At 36.9% G+C, this 20,116-nt stretch overlaps 1 long non-coding RNA gene across 1 annotated transcript; it reads left to right on the top strand.

The window, feature by feature from the left end:
- Nucleotides 1–304: 304 nt before the first annotated feature.
- Nucleotides 305–19,851, top strand: LOC110470397 (uncharacterized). The gene is made up of 4 exons (XR_002465415.1): nucleotides 305–463; nucleotides 1,649–1,809; nucleotides 14,228–14,338; nucleotides 19,540–19,851. It is a non-coding gene; the product is annotated as an uncharacterized LOC110470397 (long non-coding RNA).
- Nucleotides 19,852–20,116: the final 265 nt, after the last annotated feature.

Here is a 20,116-nt window from a genome sequence, read left to right as displayed (position 1 = left end):
GTAATTTTCTGTGGGAATCCAGGGCATCCCTCTGGCTGCCCTGGAAGGCCTGGGACCCTGGCAGGGGTCAGGAACCCCCCTGGACAGAGTCCCCAGAGACACTGGCTGTGATCTCTGTCCATGGAAAAGAGTTTTCAATCTTACAGGATGAGTTACCAGCTCTGAGTGTTTGATATAAGTAATAATTAAGTGTGGCACGGGTGCAAAAGTAAAATTTTAGGATTCTAGATGAGGGGTCCAAAGGGGACAAGATCTTTGAGAGCTGACAATCTGTTCAACCACACCTCTATGAGTACACATGTTAAAGATGAAAAACCCCCGGGAAGCTCTCTTTGCCTTCCAGGTGTCCTGCAGCTGGTGCAGAAAACCAATGTGGCCAATCCTACACAGCTGCTGAAGAAACCTCCATTGTAAAACAGCCACCAAGCCCAGCAGGGACCAAGTGACCATCTGCAGCTCCCAGGTGAGACATTAACTTTTTCAGTGCACTGATAAGACTTACAGACCTTCGATCCTCCCTCGGATGAGAGAAAAGATTAAAAATGATTGAGGTTTGCTGAGTAGCAAAATGGGTGAAATAGTTTCAAGCAAACCTCCTAGCTGGAAAGTACTTTGTCTTTTCACTTGCAGAAGGATCCACAGTCATTCCCTGGGTTCATGCTTCTGCCAGTGTGAAACAGTGACAATTTTGCGTAGTGAATTCTTGGGATGCAGGTCTGCTTTCATCTGTAGTTTCCTAAGCCTAGCTCAGAGATCCAAGTACCAAGCCTAGACTCAGGATAACCGACATTGCAGTCAATTATCCTCCCACAATATATGTGAGCATGTACTGTGTAAGTATAGGTGTGTGCACATATACAGAAATGAAAGTGCAATTTTCAAAACCATCTGTTCAGCTCCTGCTGGCTTAAAGAAAGATAAAGTAGTAGTTTTTTGGAAGGATGGCCAGGACCAGATTTCATTCCAACAGGGATCATAAGCTTTATTTCTACAAAGTAAATCTTTTTTTCCCTGTAAGCTTAAAGGACTGAAGAATGAGAGGTTCTGCTAAGGCTAGCCAAGTGTTATCCAGCTGGGAAATAGCTTATTGCTTTAATGAACTGCATTAAATAATGGTCTACTTTCTCTGCTTTTCTAGTTTTGAGACCTTAGTAGGATGTGTAGCAGTTCTTCCAGAAGTGAGGGCATGAGTATTGTATGGCATAAAGAAGTGAGCTCTGGTGGCCTGTGTACCTTTGTATGTTTAAAAGGTACACAAGCTGTGTAAACACAACTCCTGTGTGGAACCAAAATTTCATCTCTCATCTCTCCCTTTTGCTTTTTAATTTGGTAAGCTATTATTAGCATCCCATAGGGAATAGAGCTATAGTTTTTCTTTAAGGTGATGGGATAAAATTTCACTGATAAAAAGGTTAGTGGCAAGTTTTGTCTTAGCCAAGAGAAAATAGATCTCATGCTAGTTACTGAATCATCTGTGTTTTCAGATATCTAATCAAGAAACAGAATGGAAAAATTTAAAAAGTAGAAAAATAAGTCAAATATGAATGAAAAGTCAGAAACACCAAAGCATGGCTGTATAAAAATCTGAATAACGTACAAAAGCAATATTTCATGCTTCCAATTTTTGCACTTTTGAACCTCTTTACAGGTAATTTATGAACAAAATACAGCAGAGGTCACTAAGGTTCTGGTCGGAGTTATGGACACTGTTGGCTGCAGCCATGATTTGAAAGTTCAGGTGTGTACAGCTCTGAGACCACTCTGCCAGAACATGGGGAGCAGCATGTATTGAGCTCAGGAAAATTGAAGGTAACAGTTTCAATAAAGCCTCTTCCACCCTGAAGGAAGTCTGCCCTTATTCTGTAGTTTACAATGCATGTTGATGCATTAGTATTCTGCAAGGAGGTCATGATTTGCCACATGCCTGTTAGAATCTTTTCCTTGCACAGTTCTGATTAAGTTGTTTGTAGTTGGACAAGAAATTGCACATTCTGCACAGGCTTCCTTAACACAGGACTTAGTCCTCTTACAGTCTGGATACCTTTTTGAAACACAAAAGATAAAAGTTTGAGTTTGTTCCTGCATGATTGTGATCAAGGTATTGGTTGCATAGAGCTGGAAGAATCTCAGGCTACCTAATCTCAGATGAGTATGTATTTCTAGTTACATTCCATGTTGAAGACAGTGAAGCACAAAAAGGGAATATTACAGAAAAATGGAGGCTCTCACTGCAATGTTCTCCTGGCTTGGGATTTTCTTTCCTCCCTTCCTTGTAAAACTCAAATTGTTAATTGATGCATCAAAGAAGAAAATGATTTTGCATCATCACTGAAAATGAAAGTCCTTGCTGTATTAAATCTGGAATAAAGCATCAGTTTTCAATTTGACTTGTATATAAATAAGCCATAGAACTGTGACATAATTCAATTTTAGAGGAAGTGCATCAGTGTGGAACAGAAAAGCCTTCTGTTAGACATAAGTAAGGCTGAAAAGCTTTTAAAGAAATAGTACATATTTTTCTCTTATGGAAATGTGATTTGTGCTAAAGAAAGTACATTTTTCTTTCTGTCAGATAAAATCCATATGCCCTGAAGTGACCAATTATGGCTCAATATACCAAAGGCTTGGGGAAAAAGAAAGGCATCAGCCTTCTCCTTCAGGGCCTTCTTAAGTGCCAGAAAACTGTGTAATTGTCATTTTTCAGTACAAAAGAGCAACTTACTAGAAAAAGTTAATGAACAAAAAATGAGTATAACAAGTTTGGCCAGCGCAGCAAATTTCTTCTATTTATTCTAGTATTATTTGTTAATAAACTGAACTCTTAAAGATACGTGTATAATAATCATTGTCCTAGGGCCTACAGACCTGGCTTACTATGAATTTAAATGTTTATTCAGTTCTGCGGTGTGTTACTAATTCATGTTTTAGTTTTCTGGAAAACTTTGTAGTTTATAACTAGCTGATATAGGATTGGGTTGTTGATGTTCTCATGAAGGTAAATGTCAAGAGAAAGTTCTTGAGTAATGCCAGCATCTCTACTAAAGAAAATCACTTTGCACAGTAGGTCTCTAGCACATGAGACTTAATGTATTCTGATGTTATGATGCATTTATAGAAAAGCCTTCATTCATCAATGACTTAGTGGCATTTTAAGTTTTCCTTGATGATGCCATTTTGCAGTAAAATTCTTAGTGTCCCTCCTGTGGCATCTTGACCACAAACTCTGCTTTGTTCAGCCCTGCAGCTGTGCTGCCTGACAGGGCCCATGGAACAGAAGCCACATGGGACAGAAGTATCAAACTGCTGTGTCCTGTTCCTGAACAGGTCACTCACCTTTGTTCTTCCTACCTTCTCCAAGCTCAGCTTGCAAAAATAATATAAGTTTCTATTTGAAAACTTTACTTTCTTTTGTTTGGGTTGAAACTGGTAAGGGATTCAATGTGTGGATGGAAAGCAGGGATGCAAGACATGAAATATGGGTTCTGTCACTGTGCAAGTCCTGTAACCATAGGAAAAAAAGCAAGTCATAGGGATCTATGGACAACATAAAAATATCAAACCTTCCCTAGGCTAGGTCTCTGAAAATACAAGACATGTTAGAAAGTGCTTTTTTATAATAGCAGTACTTATAACAATTCACTGATAAAGCTAGTAAGCAGCATGATAATACCTTAAACCTAGTGGAAGACAATGGCTGCTAAAAAATAATAATGACACCTATTAAAGAGAAATTGTAGCCACTGAAGAAAAAGAGCTAAGACAAGTGAAGAGTGATAAGGGAAAGTTTATAACAAACAGCCCTAAAGCCCAAACTGAGTAAGAAATTACATAACATGGTAGCATGATCCAATACCTTCTGCTTGGCTGTGAGTGTCCTCTGCCAAAAAACACTGAAGTATGAAAGGGAGCACTTTGGAGATGAGGGGAAAAAAAAAAAAAGTTTGAATCTCAAAAAGAATTGGTTTGTGCAATCATTCAGAACAATGGGGACCATGACTGTGTGTCCTTAGTCTGCCCCATGTCATGTCTGATCAGGACAATTTTAAGCTTTCTACTGTTTAATTTCTAGTCTGCAAAATAAGAATAATTCAATAGCAAATAGTATAAACAAATACATAGATTAGCTCTATTTTCTATGCTCACTTTGACTTTGAAGTAACTATTTCACAGCACTGCAGTCAAATGATAAATAATGACATTAAATTATAAAGACAGATAAAGCAGAAGAACATACTAAAACAAAACCCAGTAAATATGCCAGAGATTTTATGTCACTAGACAGAGATATAAAATGCATAAGACAAACTGATAGGTAAAATAGATGTCAGGTTTTACTGGGCAGCTGGTAGGCCTGAATATCTCAACAAATACCCACATACATTGAGCCATTACAGGTCTCATTATTTTTGCTTACTAGTTTTGTTATTCTCATGGACATCCTCAGGTTTTAAGTGATTTTTGTTTAACTGGCTTCTGTGCAACATCATAAAATAAACTGCTCCTAAAATGCAGCCAACCTCAAGAGCAGAGAAGTTGCATTTGTGCAGAGTTGCAATCCAAGTTAGGTCTGGTTTAGGTTAGCTGTGTCTCCAGCCACTTGAGCTTTGCACAAATGCTACAACTGAGAACACAGTGAGCTTGAGTCTTACTGAGTCTCTGATAAGGGAAGATAATGAAAAAGGAAAACAAAATGCTTACCATTGTAGAAGGAAATGTTTGAAAGACACATACAGAACCTTTGAGAAGGTTTAATAAAATTGAACAATTTCCTTACATGCTAGTGAGAATCTATTGAACCACTTTGGGCATGTTGTGAAAATTATGATATAAACAGTCATGTTCAGGGCTTAAACAAATTATTAAGGATGACTGTGTGATAAATCACTAAAGCAGGTCAGGAAGAGGCATGATTTCATTCAAGGCAAGTTCATACTCAAAGATGTGCTCCACTGGCTCAGAAGTTCATAGTTCAATGGTAGAAATTCAGCTATTGGCAGGCTCTTTGGAAGGTATCTGTTATGCCTTTCTCTTACTTCCCTCTAATGCTTAAGTTACTATCAAAGTTACTATATTATGATAAATGGACAACTGGTCTGATCCAATATGTTGTTCATGTTCTTATATTTTCCTGTGAAGAGCAAATTTTCAACGTTTTGTTTTCCTTTCTCTGTAGTGCTTTGAGGAAAAAGGAATTAAGAGCCTTATCTTCTGCATGGTCTGTTTGACCTCTCGAAAACAAAAGACTTGTTCCCACTGGGAAATGTCAATTACTAGACATGTATATCCTAGGAACAAACACTTTAAAAAATGTTATATAGTATCCAGGTTTTTTAAGTAGCCAGGAAAATAATTTCATTCTTCAGCAATGATGTCGCTGAGCTTGTAGTCCAAATGGTGTTCTCATTCTTGGCAAGGAACATTAAACAAAAAATGTATGGTTTTCAAATGCTACTCAGATTCAGTAAAAAGCATTTACGCAAAGAAAAGATGTTGTTGTGTCTAGAAACTGTTGTTTATCTTTAGAATGGAGCCATGTTAATAGTTTTAATATGCTAAAATGTGAGGTCCTAGATGCATAGAATAATCAAGTTCTGTTCATCTGCCTAAAAGCACTATCATTCTGTGAGCTGAATTAGGACTGTGCTGAAGCCTCAGGCCCTGAATAATCTGTGCACAAACTAAATATCTTCAAAGGTTTTTTCATTCTTACTTCCTATGGAAAGTATAGTCTTTATCAATGTTAGCTATATTTTTTTTTAATGTCTAGAGAAAATATACGTATAATACATGTACTAATTGTCATCATGCTGCATCAATATACAAATCTAGTCATATCTTTTTATTTTTATGGAATCATGAAGGACATTTACATTGAAGAGACATTGTGAATTTTGGCTTAGAGTGGTTTATGTCCACATCCAAAAGTTTTAAAGTTCAGCAGTGGGATATCATTACTTTTGTTATCATCTGTTTTCTTACCAAGTGCTTACGATTTAATCAAAGGATATGATGGCATTGAGTGTGAATGTTTAGGATTATCTTCATATTCATGTCACAGAAAATAAACAGAGACTGAAATTTTCAGTTGAGAGTATTATCACTAATAGTAGATAAGAACCGACAAGTAGATAGGAAGTAAAATAAGCAATGTATTCTTGTGATGATTTACTTGACTCCCAACGTGAATTTTCAGTTTTTGCTTTTCTGTTTTTTTTCCTAAACATTTATATTTCATTATAGGATAGTGTGTGGTGCCATTTTTACATGGGGTTGTCCTTTTGTACTTGGAAGTCATTGCCAGGAGAATGATAGAGCACTCTAACAGATTGCCCAGAGCAAATGAGTCTTGCTTCTCAGAGATATTCAAAATTCATCTGGATACAGTCCTGGGTGACCAGCTCTAAGTGGCTCTGTTTGGCTGAGGGAGTCTCCATATGATTTCCAGAGGTTGCTTCCAAACGTAGCCATTCTAGAATTTTGTGATTTCAGTTCTTGCCTCTAAAAAATGAAGGGAATATAATTTTTCTTCATTTAAAACACTGCTCTGTATCTAGGTGTCTCAATATCACTGTGACATTCAGAGGAGCAGAGAAGGAACATCTGTATATCATCTATGTACCAGACAGTTCTAAAGCACAACCTCCAGGCCATTTGGATAAATATGTAATTTAGCAAGGCAAGTGAGACTTTATAAGCCATTTTTGAAGTAATATACAAGTAAAATAGATTGTTAGTTTCCATAGGTTTTCTTCTCCTTGTTTTCATTTGTTCTTCCATGTTATTAAGTTAGTCTCAAAGGGTCTTGGACAGAGAAATAAGAAAGGAAAAACAAAATAATGAAAAGGAGGAGAAGGAAAAAATAAATGAAGTAAAATTAAATTTGTTAATTTAATACTGTAATAAAAGTAATGCTGTCCACTGACAACAAATAACTGTGATGGAGTAAAATTCTTCTATGTAAAGCCAGGAAGTTTTAATCCCTTCTGGGGTTATTTACTCAGTAGTGTTATTCTGGACAGAATTAATGAATGAGTCAACCCATATACAAATACGTATATACAACGTGTAGGTTTTCCAAAGAAATTATCAGAAATTACATATTCTTGGTAGTTTCAGGGGAGCAGAGCCAATATCTTTCTATCTTTTAAATGGGAAAAAGCACTCTGCTGTTTTGAAGGCAAACCAGCAGGAGGAATTAACTCCACACAAATATGTTGCTAAAGTTTAATAGGAAAAATTGCAATAAAGGCAACAGTACAGAAACATTGGCTTAAACTGACAATGTCAGAATACATCCTGTTGGTCAGGATGGTGGCAGCAGTCCAAGTGGAATGATGGAAGGGATCCTGTTGAAGTGGTGATCCTGTGAAGCAGTTCTGTGAGACAGAGAAGGAAAGGTACCGGTGCTTGAGAGATGGGGAAGGTGTTTTTTTGTCTTCTCCTGTTGTTAGATACTGTTCTCCTCCAGCTGAGGTAGAATATTCCAAATTATTGTAGAATATGAAAAGCAAATGTATAACCCTGTGGATTCCCACCTTCTTGAGAGTATGGAAGCTCTGTCTTACTCTATTTTACAATTTGAGGCAGCCATGAAAATGAGTAGACTCTGCACAACTTGCTGTTTAAAACTGTGAGAAGAAAAAAAAATCCAATTTCTTCCATCTTTTCAACTTGTGCTTTTTGTTTTCAGTAACAGATGCCAAGATCTAGTTGCTTATTTTCAATTGTTATAATAGGCCTCTTACACAAAAATGTCGATTTGCCCATGTCACATTCCAGTCCACAGACTCTTCCCAGTGATTAGGAAATAATAAACTTTCCTAGAGTGTGATACATAATCTTTCTATCATCTATAATGCAATCTTCGTCATATAAATCTGAATCTCCTGTTCCTAAGCATTCCAAGCAACTGTGTGTGATCATTTTGGAGTTTGCTATGCCAGTTCCTAACTTAGCACTAATATTTTTTTGAAAATGTGCAAAATTACAAGCAGTGGTGCTTGCTTCATGTGTATTTATATCTCAGATTTGGAGTTTCTGTTTTGCCCAAGGTTATTGTTTTTCTCACTGGCTCCCTGTCATGTAATAGCTTTCTGTCATCTAATTAAATAGTGACCTGAGATCAGATAAGGCAGTTCAATGGGTCTATTGACTTTGGCCCAGTCTGTGAAAATAATGTACAAGAGAGAGAGAGATGTGTGAAAGCGCTAGGAGAAATTTAATTTTGTTTTAGAAAGTATTAGACAATCTGGCTTCCTTTTTGTCTCTGTCTCTTTATATTTTTTTAGTCTTTAATGCTTGCCCTAGAAGAAGACTTTTGATCTACAATGATTTATACCAGCTCAACTAGAAGTGACTCAGCAGAGTTAAATGTAAAAGGAAGTTGCAGCAATGCAGTTGGAGTAACACAGAGCAGGAATGGCTATTTTTGACGTGCCAGGGTAAAAACTGGTTTGCAAATGTGACTGTGCTGCACAGAGCAATGTCTGACACATTGCCCTGGCATGGAACAAAATGCAGGAGCATCACCATGGGAAGCATTTGCCATTCTTTGCTCAGGCAGGTCACTTCTTCTGTTGTGCAGAGAAGAGTGAGGTGTGGCATTTGTACTTGGAGTTACAGTGTTTGGCTAGAGAAGGGAGTGATTTCTAATGGGATTCTTCCCTTGTAGGAGTTTCTTCTTAGGAAGATCCTTGTCTTTTGGAAAATTCTTTCATCCTGTGTTGTATGGTGCACTGAAGAGGTGGGTAAACTGAATTTCAAACTGGTGCAGAATTGAGGTTTAGGCTTTGTGCTCACAGAGATGTTAAAACAAAGGATTGTCTTTCCACACTCAGTTCTTGCATCTGGGGATAAAATGTTTTGGGAACTGAACATCTACTAGCTGTACATAGAGCAAATAGATTGGGTGGAGAACAGACACTGACATGGCTGTTTGTTTTATTTGAGTGATATTGAATGGATGTTGGGTTTTCCTAGTATTTTAGACAAAAAATATTTTTTTATAAACATGTGTTTTGTTTGAGATAGCCTGCAAACAAATCAAGTCTTTAACTCACTGCAGTGTCAAATGATTACAGCAAATTTTAAGTTTAAAAAAAACATGCAAAAAACAAACACCGTTTTTTTCTATGCCTGGTGCTTAACTGTATTATTATTTTAACTACTAAAGGCCAAAAGGTTGTTCACTCATACACAGCTTTTATTGACAAAGTCCCAGCAATTGCCCCTAAAATATTCTGATTTTCAGCCTGTTGCTTTTCATCCTGCCTTGCATCTGTGCCAACTGGACTTACAGTACGATGCTGTAATTGGAACATGCTCCTTGCTGTCCTGAGTGGTTTTCAGAGCAGTATTTTCCAAGTGTTTGTGACACTTACCATATGGTTTCCAACTTCAGTGCTGGCCAGAGCCTGGCTGTCACCGAGCAGACATGAACAGCACAGCTTCAGAAACTCACGTTCTTTATTCCTTGTGTCTTGCATCAGTTCCCTTTTGCAAAATATCTGCTCTGAACTGCTCTTCATTAAAAGAGGAGAAATTGAAATCAAGTGTTCTATGCATGTAAAACTGCTGCCCACACACAGGACAATGACCTGCATCTTCTCTACTAGCACTGTTTGTCCTTTTACACCCCTTTAATTTGCTTTACAGTTCCTTTGATGAATGACTTAGGGTTGATTGATAAATATATGAAAAACTGAATGTACTGGGGGTGCTAAGCAGCTCATCCATTATTACAAGCAAGACAACTTAATTTTGTGACTACTGCCATATTTCTGTTAGCCTGTGCTCCATTTATGTGTTTACCTCTCTCTGTAGTTCTCTGTCCTAAATTTTAATCAGGAGTATTTTGGCCCCATGTATACTTTTGGCCTCTAAAAGGACTGCCAAAAAGATGCTTCCCATTTTGTCCTACATGGTGGAGGTTTAAATATATTTAGGTGCTAATTAATTTCAAATGCAGAAAGAATTAAATGCCTTTATAGCGACTCAACACAACATAAATAAAAATTAGAAATTTATCCAATACTTTTGAAATATCATGATCCAGATAGTATTTTTTTACTGATTGATTTTGGATCATAGGGAGCTTTTATGGATGGGCCTAGGAGACTTGATGTCTTTAAGATAGTAGAAAAAGAGTATCTGTTTGGGTCATGCTTTCAGGGGACTGTGAGCCAGTGTTGTATGAAGAGGATACAGGGTAGTGTAGCTGGCTATGGACCACTGGCTGTGAGTATCACTTTAAAAAGGTAACTGTAATGAATGCAGTTATTTAAAAATCAAATTCTTTCATAGGAAAGGAAAATACTCACAGTTAAATTCTGTGTTTTTCCTTGAAGGTTTTTGCAAGTACTTTTTTATCTGGGTAGAAAAGGGTTCAAATAATGATATGAGTTTTCTTTCTAGACAGCTTTAGTTTTCCAGGTTTCTAGGTTTTCCTAATGAATTAATTAGCCCTTTTTCTTCTATGAATTAAAGGAAAAGAATGAATCATTTGACTTGACATTTTTGGTAAAACATGATTTTGGCTTACAGAATGGTACATTTCAGTGAAATTAAAAGCCAAGCAATCCAGTTTACCACCCATGTAAATAGAATCATTAAGGTTGGAAAAGGTCACCAAGATCATCAAGTCCTAATCAAGGCAGCTTCATAGAATCATGGAATTGTAGAATGTTAAGGGGCTGGAATAATCCTTAAAGATCATATAGTCCCAACGTCCCCTGAGTGCCTTTCTTTCATTGCTGTATTGCCCCACATTTGTGAAACAATACCTTTTTGGCTTTGGAAATACTAATTTGTTCCTGTTTATAATATGCAGCAATCTGTTCCATGCAGAATTTAGTTATAAATTCATAATAAAAATTAAAATGGGTAAACCTAACTCAATGTGATTTATATAAGAGAATCAAGAGACTTCTGCTTATAGACCTCTGGGTGATCTTTCAGAGGATCAGTGCAGTTGTTATTTCATACCATAGTTCCCGTGGATATGCAGTGCATTTAAAGAGGTCTGTCATTGAGAGCTTTTAAGAAATTAATCAGCACAGACCAAAAAGGAAGGTCCTTGCTTAGCTAAAAAGTCACCTAAAATATTGACTATATCTAAAATGTAGTTTTTACAATGAACAGTCATTTGCAAATTTCAGGAGTGGTCTGTGCTAAGATCTACTCTTCAATGTACTCATAAATAACCTAGAAGCAGATGTGAACATTCAGATTAAAAGTTTGGAAGATACTAAGTTATTCAGGATAAAGGGAAGAAGACAAGATGGTAAAGAAGAGCAGGCAATAAAATGGCAGCTGAAATTCAGAGTAAATAAATGTGAAATCAAACACATGGCAAAAACAACTCAGGAGTCACATAAAAATGAGCCAGCTGTTCCCACTCAAGAGCAAGATTCTGAGGTTATGATCTTTAGTTTCATAAAACATCGATTCATTGCTCAGTGACAGTCATAAAACCAAATCAACTGTTAGGCATTTTCAGGACTGAAAACAAAAGAGAGAAAACCATTATGCCACCATGTACCTTTATAGTTCAGTTATGGCTTTTGGGTATTGTGCAAGTTCTGATCTCTTGATCTCAAAAAGGAATGTATTAAAACTTGACAATATTTAGCGAAAGTAAAAAAGGCAACAAAAGTATAGAGTTTGTCTAGAAGGGGTGGATTACTAGGCTAGCCATTTCTAACTCAGAAAAGGGAGATTTAGAGGGCTAGTAAGAAATCCACAGGATCCTGGCTATCACAGGGACAGTTGATGCAGGTCAGCTGTTTACTATCTCTTTTTGTAGAAAAAAGGACCATCAAATGAAGCTGGTTTCAGAACAAGTAAAATCTGGCAGTTCTTTGTGCAAAGAGTGCTAGCCCCATGGAGCTGCTCACCAGGAGGCATTGCAGATGCTCATATTTATGTGGATTTTAGGGGGAAGTGGACAAACACTTTGAAGAGAAATCCACTTAAGATTACTAAACAGAAAAAAAAATCCAGTAAGCTTAGGAAATCGTGTGACCTGCATATAATTGGAGACTGAGGGACTTCTGAAGGAAATGTCTATTTTTTCTCTGTTGCTCTTCACTGAGCATCCACTTGCAGCTAATGCTAGAAAAAAAATACCAGTCTAAATGACCCTCTGGCTTGAATTCCTGTTCCTAAGATGTGCAAATAAAGTGTTCCTTTTTTAAAAACAATGAAGACCAAAATCATACCATTTAAGACCAAAATCGCCTGTTTGGGGCATGTGGTGCACTGTATTATTAAACTATTTAGATATGCAAGCAAGAATTTTGAGCTGATATTTTTGTAAAGTACTAGAGCACTTAATTAGTGCCTTAATTAGTTAAATGGACTTAATGGCTTCCAAATCTGACCAAATTGTAGTCTGGTTTAGACATTTAGTTGTATTTGTTGTCACTGAAAACTAAGGCATAAAAAAGTACACAGGCAATATCAGAGAGTATTGATTACAGTAGAAATTACATTTACTTTGGCACTTCAATTAGGGATTTATGTTTTCTGATATTTTTTAAGGTTATTTATCTGCCATACATATTTTCAATATAGCGTGAGTAGAAACTCATGTTTCTGTTTTAAAAGCCTGGTATGAGAAAAAGCTCAAAACCAGATGATGTTCATTCAAGCAGAATAGTGCTTTCTTCATTTGCTGACTCATTGAGGCTGCTATAGCACTCTAGAAATGCAAAACCCTTTAGGAGGGTTATTTCTAAAGAACCAACTGGGCTTGGAGTTTTTTTGTTTCAGCTAAAACTCCACAAAAAATTATGTGGCTCCTTAAGGCATAGATTTCTTAAAACTACCCAGTTTAAGATCTAGAAGAATACTCCAGTACAAGATTATAATGATGCTTTCAAATATTTCATCTGAGAATTTAAGTATGAATGGGCATTTCCAAAGCATATGTGTTAGATTAACATTCAGTCCACCACAGCCACAATGCAGTTTCCTTTAATGGATTCCAGGGATCTGGAATTATTAACTTCAGCTTAGTTCTATTAATGGAAATTAATGCTCTTTTTTTTCTACTTCATGAGATTTATGCAAGTTTAGGATTTTGAAAAGAATATTGTTATATTAGCATAAAGCTATTAATGAAGGGATAAATAGGGAAATCACTCTTCACTATCTATTCAATGAAAATTCCCTGTTTGTCCAGATGCTATCATGCTGTCCATCATTACCATACCTGCTTGATTCACAATTAAATGAGGCTTATAGTTGGCACCCTAGGATGCTGAGTTCACCTAAAAACTCCTGCTGACTGATTATGAAATTAATGTATTTTTATATATGTACAAGTATATGCTATATCTAGCAATATGTTACAGCATTTCTGACAAAATTAGGAATTTTCTTAGTACACTAAGTCTTTTGCTGATGTTATTTTTGTCTGACGTATATATTGACCCCTAATAATAATGTTCTGTAAAGTTAGCAAAGCACATTAGTTCTTAATGTCAGACTTATGTGTAATGAAATAATATCACATTGTATATGACAGCTGATTTCTTGGCCTACCTATCTAGTAAATAATAAAGTGCAAGAATTCAAAATTTTTAAGTTGGAATAAGAGTATTATTGAAGCTTGGATTGAAGGAGGGAACATTCACTAAGAATTTTTCTCCCAACATCAGTGCATCTAAGACTTAAGTCTAAATTCCAAGCAGCATAGATAATTTGTAATTTTAATTTTTTCTCATCTTTCAGCTATAATAAACAACGGTTGTAACTGTTTTGCCAGATGGCATTTAGATTTTTTTTGTATTCTAGAGTATTCGTTGAATCCTCAGACAGACTGCGTCCCTTCCTGTATCTTGAGCAGTCATTCATTCATTCATTCAGATAAGTTGTCTTGTTCAGTTAAGAGCACTGTTCAGGTACTTTGGAGCTTTACTTGTGCTTAAATTCCTGCTGCAGAGGAAATTTGCTTCCTAAAGTAACATATTCCACTTTTGACATAACCAAACCATTTCTGTCTTGCCAGCAGATGATATGTGTTTAGATTCAGGCAAATTGCCAAAGAGGTTCCACTATATTACCTTTCTTTTACTGTTTAAAAGTTGCCCTGAATACATCAGAGGGGCTAGGCAAATCTGTTTGAAATTTAGATTCTAAAGGGGCTGTAAAGGGCTAGGTTAGGAGCAATGAAAATTTTAGTCTAGAGAAGACATTTCATTCCTTTGTTTTCTTTTCCCCACAGGAGAGACTGGAGACCTGTGCGTGTGTGGATATCTTTTAATATGAACTGAGTGTAGGCTGAGAATTACATTTCTGATCAGCATGGCAGATTTCTTTTCCCTGTTCCTCACTGGTAAGCCAAACTGCCTTTTTAGAAGGTACAATTGGTACAGACAAAAACATTTCTTTTGAAATGTTTTGTTCTGCTTCTTCTTTGCTTTATACCTCAAGAAGCTTGGGAGAACAGTAAGAATGTGATGATGATGATTTTCATTCTTGACACTTAACATCTCAGTGCTAATTTCCATAATGAGTTTAATGTATAACACATAAATAATTGTAATTACTAGCAATGCTTTGGGCACTCTGGATGCCACAAAGCCAGACATAAACACTCCTCCCTGAATATTGAAGAGGAGACATTCTGAGCTTGAGAGGGTACTTGGGGCATTTCCTCTGAGACACTGAAGCATCCTCTAAAGAAGCTTGGTGAAAACTTAGTGTCCTTACTTGCTTGTTCTGCACAATGGTTACAAGAAGTAAACATTTCTAATGGAACAGTAGTATTAATATCTTAGTTAAATAATTGGCCAATAGTGAGTGCTATCTGGCAGTTTCAACCAGTTGAAATGTGTTGAGAATTGTTAGTTGACTTCAGTGGTCAAAGCTTGGACTGGACTAAGTTTGCATGTGAATGTGCAGAACTGTCTCGATTATTTGTAATTTGATAATTTTATTTTTTAAAGACTAGATTTCCAATTAAGTATTTGTGGTTTAATGCAGTGTTTTAATCCCATGGGCAGGAAGTATTTCTGTTTATTCATTTAGTGCAACTGTAATGTAGTTAGCTCAGTCTTTCTACCCTTGAAATTAATGGCAACGTTCCTGCTGATTCCAGCAGCAAAAGCAAATCTACATAACTAACTGCAATTCCATTTACTCCTCCTTCTCTCTCCAAATATTGTGTTTATTAGAGAATATTAATTTTGAAATGTTCTTTAACTAGTGATCTACTGAAAGACATTTAACTCCTTAAATTTAGTTTTTAAATTTCAGGTGTTAAGAAGCAAAAGACACTGATTAATGTACTTCTCTTTTCAGTTTGTATTTATGCTGAATGTCTCTAGAGGTGAGATACTTGCATGGTATTTGGCATGTTACAAACATGAAGAGCTTTTAGAAAGACCTACATTAATGTAATTTCCCTGCTTAAACGTGTCCTCTGCGCTTTGCGTGGTACTAGTTAAAGCGTATTATCATACAATGAAATGAAACAGCTCAGGGATCTGACAACAGGCTGTTGTCAGATCCCACATGATGCTTTGTAACTTCAGGCATCTCTACGTAAATCTCTTTGCTAACCTGTTCCCAATTAGTGACATCTGGGATCAGATTTTCTTGTATTTGAAGCAGAGGCTGTAAGAAGTTTTTACTCTGAAAAAAAAAAAAAAGGCATAAAAAAGGAGATGGGAAACGCAATAACAGAACTTTAAATCCAAGTCACATAATATGATTTTACAAGCAGTGTCAATATTTTTAAGTATTACATCTCAGTGTAGTGCACTATACCATGAAGTGTTCAAGGTCTGAGTTTACAGTGATTGGTGTTATTCCAAGTCTAAGTTTCAAACTCTAAAAGGTCTCTCCCTCTCCTCTCCCTCTCCTCTCCCTCTCCTCTCCCTCTCCTCTCCCTCTCCTCTCCCTCTCCTCTCCCTCTCCTCTCCCTCTCCTCTCCCTCTCCTCTCCCTCTCCTCTCCCTCTCCTCTCCCTCTCCTCTCCCTCTCCTCTCCCTCTCCTCTCCCTCTCCTCTCCCTCTCCTCTCCCTCTCCTCTCCCTCTCCTGCTTGAAAAATAATACAATTCTGAAAGCATTCTAGAGGGTGATAGAATCTTTCTCATAAGTAATTTCTGACCTTGCCATTCTGCTGATAAAATAGTGAGGGCTTTTTAAAGTCACATGCATAATTAGTCTCATTTCTATCCTGGCAGTGCTCTTAAGAACAAACTTGTCTTTCTAGCAGGAAAGATCTCTAGTTAATCTTTGTTCTCAAAAGCTGTCAATCTGATGAGAAGGTATTAGCAGCTCTGACAGCTTACAGCTCCAGTATTTTATCTGGTGTCTAAGGTAAATATTAATCATATTGTATGAGGAATGTAGGAAGAGAACAGATGAATTATTTAGGCTTTTATTAATATTTCATACACCATTAGTACTGCTAGTTGCTGTTTATATGAAGGCAATATCTAGGGGTCTGGATTTACAAATGTCCACAGTGCTAGATCCTCTAGGAGTGGCCAGCTAATATCCACATAAGCAAATAAAGGAGTGATTCCACTATGTAGAACCATGCCTGGAAGAGTTGTCTTAAACGCAGTGAACAATCAGGGGGTTGAGATAATGTGTTAATGGGTTTGTCTGTAATCTCCTGCAAGTACCTACTCCTGTGTCTTCACTCATTAAGAAAATTAATATGGGGTACACTTGCCTGAGATACAAGCACATTCTTGTATGTGTTCTCTGTGAAAGTAAACTCTGAAGAAAAATTGAATGCCAAAATTGCTAGCTCTTTAAAAAGAACAGTCATTGCCTCCTTCTCTTCTTTTTCTCTTTTCTGTTGAAAATCTACATATGATTGACATATGAAAGCAATGCTGACATTACTGTTTGGGTCCTCTTCCTCAGTTGAGGAAAGAAGAGAAATCTGGCTGTGAAAACTCCAGCATGATTTTTTTATTTTTTTTTTTTTTAAACTAGAAACAGAACAGCAAACCAAAAAAGAATTTACAGACATTTCTAGTAAGGCTGGCTTTAGTAGGAAAGCCAGCTCACTGTGGCAGGCAGTGAAGTGAAAAGGATGTCAGATTCTGTGAGCCATCAGCAAATACAGAAGGATGCATGAACAGCATGTGAGTGAAAAAGATTGTTTTGACCTGTGATGGAGTCTGGCAAATGCTGGTTCCAGAAATTATAGTGAAAAACTACAGTTCTTAACATACATTTTGGAAAATAAAAAACATGAGTGGAACTTTTTTTTTAGGACACTTTATATAACCTAGTTCAATAAAGAATTTAAGAGCAACTATAAATTAAGGTGTGTGAGTAATCCCAGTGAAGTTAAAAAGCCTGTTAAATAATGATGAAGTGTTTGGCTGTATTGAAATTAGGCTACAAAGACTCTGCAAGAGAGCACAGAGAGAGTTAATCAGTGAACACTAACGTTTAGCAGAGTACTCTAAATATGGACCATCCTTGTATAACTTAGAGACACAGCTGGATTTTTAGGGGTTCTGTTGCACTACCACAATGTTGCTGAATTTTCTGTTCCACATTGAATTAAGTTCCTTGTGGTTTTTTCCTATTCACAAAGTCATCTTTGTATTTTGATGGGAATAAGGAAACTGAATGGTTTGGTGTAGTAAATGGTCTGGAATAGACTATTTAAATGATAGAATGTCTACGTTGGGAACTTGCAGCCCATCCCTTTTCACCCCCTGCCACAGGCAGGGACACTTTCCACCTTCCCAGGTTGCTCCAAGCCCTGTCCAAATTTGTCTTGAACACTTTCAGCAATGAGGCATCACAGCTTCTCTGGGCAACCTGTACCAGGACTCACCAACCTCACAGCAGAGAATTGCTTCCTAATATCCAATCTAAACCTGCCCTCTGTCAGTTTGAAACCATTCCCCTTTGTCCTGTCACTCCAGACCCTTGTAAATAGTCTCTGCATCTTTCTTCTAGGCTCCCTTCAGGCACTGGAAGGGGCAGTTATGTCACCCTGGAGCCTTCTCTTTTCCAGGCTGAACAATCCCAATTCACTTAGCTTTTCCTCACAGACTATAAATCATCCTAAATTCAGATAGTTTCAGAAGATACAAAACAATATACTTATATTTCAACAAATTGTATATATTTTAGTGCATTAATAAAGAGTTATCAAAGTTGGAGGCAGAATGTTCATTTAATAAGCATGAGTTTGTTTTTGAAAATAATAATAATTTTTTTAATTTCTGTAAAACTCAGTGAAACCACTGGACTATATGGAAGTCTACATAGGTGCTTTCATTTATAAAATGAGAAGTTTTGTTTTACTCCAGGGTAAAAGTTTAGGGATAATTTATTATGCTAGTTTTATCTTGAGGATTTGGCAAATTCTCAAGAATAACAGCTTTCGTAGTTGTACTAAGCCAGTTCAACTTGTAAGCAGTCTGGATTGAGGTTTTAGCAGAGGCAAGCCAGCTTCCTAGGCAATCTGGATTTTCCTTGTAGGGAAGAGTTAACAGCATTGGCCCCACTGAAGTCAGTGGGAATTTTGCCAATGATTTCTGTAGAGCCAAGCTTTCACTTGTCTTTAGCAGAGCTATTAAATACAGTATATTGAATAAACGGAGATGAATAAAGGAATTTCTTTTTCTGGATTTATGTAAGTGATTCTGTAAATGTTTTTCATACGACCTGTTTGCTGCAGGAGAGTTAAGACACGTTTTGTATACCCCTCAAACACACCTATTTGAAAGAACCCTGCTTTCTGACTTGCAATGCAACTATTATTGACATGCACAAGTTACATCTTCATAATGGCAGCCTGTATGTTTGTGGAATATTTCAGAAGTAGAGTACAGATAACTATCCAACAAATGTCTGTATCTGCTATTTGGCTGGAAATGTGCCTGCACATTTCTAAGTTTGGAGAAAATACGAGAGCTATTCTAAACACTAATGTCACTGTAATATAGATTATATAGGATGCTGCTTTGAAGCAGGGGAAATAGAAGTTAAATTAAAATTGGTCTAAAATACTTCATACCACAGTCTTGGGAAACTAATGGCTTAAAGTTGCTAGTTTCTACCAACTAATGCTTATGCACCTTGTTTAATTTTATGAAATTCAAAGCATTTTACAAATTAGGTTATCCCTATAGACAACATGAGGCACCAAGAGGTCCAGTATTTGGCCAAAAGGTATCTCAGAAGCCAGAGAGAATGAGCTAGAAACAGCATATCTGTTAAAGCCTGCTCAAACATGCTGTTACGCAGGCCACATTTCTCCTGGATAATTAAGTCCTAAATATTTAGGACTTTCAGGGTGTGGCCAACCTGTATGTTTTTTCTGTCTCCTTTGGGTGTAAGTTGCTGCTGTCTGCATGCCCTGTCCTATTTTCCGATCTTTTATTGTATGATCCAATCCCAAGCTCTATGACTATATGAAAGAGCAGTTGTGAGATCAAAGTCAAAATGAATAAGAGTGTGAGGAAAGGGTAGTCTGGAAAAGAAAGGGTTAGTTGTTTCAAGTTCTTTTAGCCAGAACCTAAACTTTGTTGCTTACTCTGCTTCCAGAGCCCACCCAGGATCTAAGAAAGGAATGACAGAGTAGTCCCTGATAGACAGAAAACTCAGTGTTACCAGGTATCAACCAGTTTCTGCTGAATTGTGCCAGAAAATATGGTAAGTTTATAATATTTTTATTCTAAACAATTCGCTACACTACAATAACTTTTAAATTCATGTTTATTAACGTACCCTCTCGTAGCCACTTATCAGAATTGTGTCAGAATTTTGTAAATGGAAGCCACACTCCCCCACACTCCCTGTAAATAGTATTATTAACATGTGTTTGTAGAATCAGACTACCAAGAATGATCTTGGGTTCCTGGGACAAAGATATTCAGCCCAAGGCTGTGAAGTCTAAAAGATAGGGCACATGGGTAAATAAAGTTTGAGAATCTCTGATAAGGAAATTGAGACTGAGGAAAAGAAACAGGTTATCTGTGAAACTGGGGGAGAAGGAGGAAATGAGTACACATGAATTTGTTGCAGAGTTTTATCAGTGTTCATACTTTTTCCATTGTCTGCCTGCTTACAGTTATACTGTTTTAAATCAGTTTCTACTGATAAGATAAAGGTCTTTTGGCAA

Source organism: Lonchura striata, chromosome 5 (assembly GCF_046129695.1).
Source record: "Lonchura striata isolate bLonStr1 chromosome 5, bLonStr1.mat, whole genome shotgun sequence".
NCBI lineage: Eukaryota > Metazoa > Chordata > Aves > Passeriformes > Estrildidae > Lonchura > Lonchura striata.
Note: the sequence above shows the minus strand (reverse complement) of the source record. Positions and strands in the feature narration are given on the sequence as shown.